Source organism: Benincasa hispida, chromosome 9, assembly GCF_009727055.1.
Source record: "Benincasa hispida cultivar B227 chromosome 9, ASM972705v1, whole genome shotgun sequence".
Lineage (NCBI taxonomy): Eukaryota > Viridiplantae > Streptophyta > Magnoliopsida > Cucurbitales > Cucurbitaceae > Benincasa > Benincasa hispida.
Window position 1 is genome coordinate 89,700,358 of NC_052357.1, and position 1,384 is coordinate 89,701,741.

Here is a 1,384-nt window from a genome sequence, read left to right on the forward strand (position 1 = left end):
CCGAGAGGTGTTCACACATAGTTGGACTATGTTGTATTGTTCATTAGAGAAATCAGTGGTACTTAAGAAGTGAGATGTAACTACAGGGGCAAAACAGTAAATTGGTCCAGCTGTACTTACGAGTATCTGTGAAGGGTCATCGTACTCATAATTGGTTATATCCGATGGACACAAAAATATATCTGTGGTAAGAAAAGTTCAGATGTTGGTCTTTAGTGGAATCACTGATAGTTAACGGATGGTGGATCTCGTGGCTAAATAGTTTAGTCAGCTATTCACGTACCGTTGGAGCTTCGAGCCACAGGTCCATTAGGTCCCCTGGGTGGCTTGGATAAAGTCGAGAATCAGTGTTTGGATTAATTTGAAATATTCAAGTTTACAAGAGAAAGTTCAATTATATATGATATAATTGGACTGGTTAATTATATATGATATAATTGGCTAAATGTATGAGATACATTATTTTGGAGGAAATAAGATATAAATATGATTTATATCAAGTAGGGGAGAAAATGCTATAGTAGATATGTGATATCAAACTATAGGATATAAATATAATATGATTATATCTATTAATTAATTGATTGATTAATTATGTGATAATTAATCCATTTTTACACGTTCGGACGTGGGTAGTGGGCATCGTCGATTATGGTAACCGATGGGTTAAAAATGAAAAGAGATTTTCATTTTGGATAGTGCATTCAATATTTCGTCAACCGCCCAAAAGAATTCGTGAAACGATCGCCAGAGAGCCTATACGATAGTTGCTTCTCCGTCTAAACGATCGTCTACCTCACGATAAAGCTAAACGATCGTGTAGCTCCTCTATGCGATAAACACTTCTGCTATACGATAGCACTGTATTATCTCCCACTTGCTTATCGTCTACACGACTCGTTGTCCTTCGTCCTCTACCAAACTCACCAAAGCCCACCCTTTGGGTTTTCACTCCGAGAATACACGGGGTTCATTAGTGGTGGTGTCGTCCCCGTTGCGACATTCATGTTCGCGTTGATCAGTTGTTGCAGTCGACATTCCCGCCGGGCGGTAAATCTGTTGGAGGGTTTTTGCTGCGTTCGAGTTCCAGAGTGTGAAGATAGTCTTCAACTGGTATGGAACTCTATCCCTGTTATTTATCTTTTTTTGAGCATGCCGATAATGATATTTATTTGCATAATTCTTTATGATGAATTTATATTATTTGTATTTCGGTCATGATGAGATCGAAGCGATCTGAACATTCTCATGAAACTCTCGATATGAGATCCTCCAAAGAGGACTAAGGTGCTACAAACTTTGGTGTAAATAATTCTTGAATTGGGCAAAAAACGAGGTAAGATTGTTTGATGCCCTTAAGGCTTGATTAGATGAATTTTTGGAA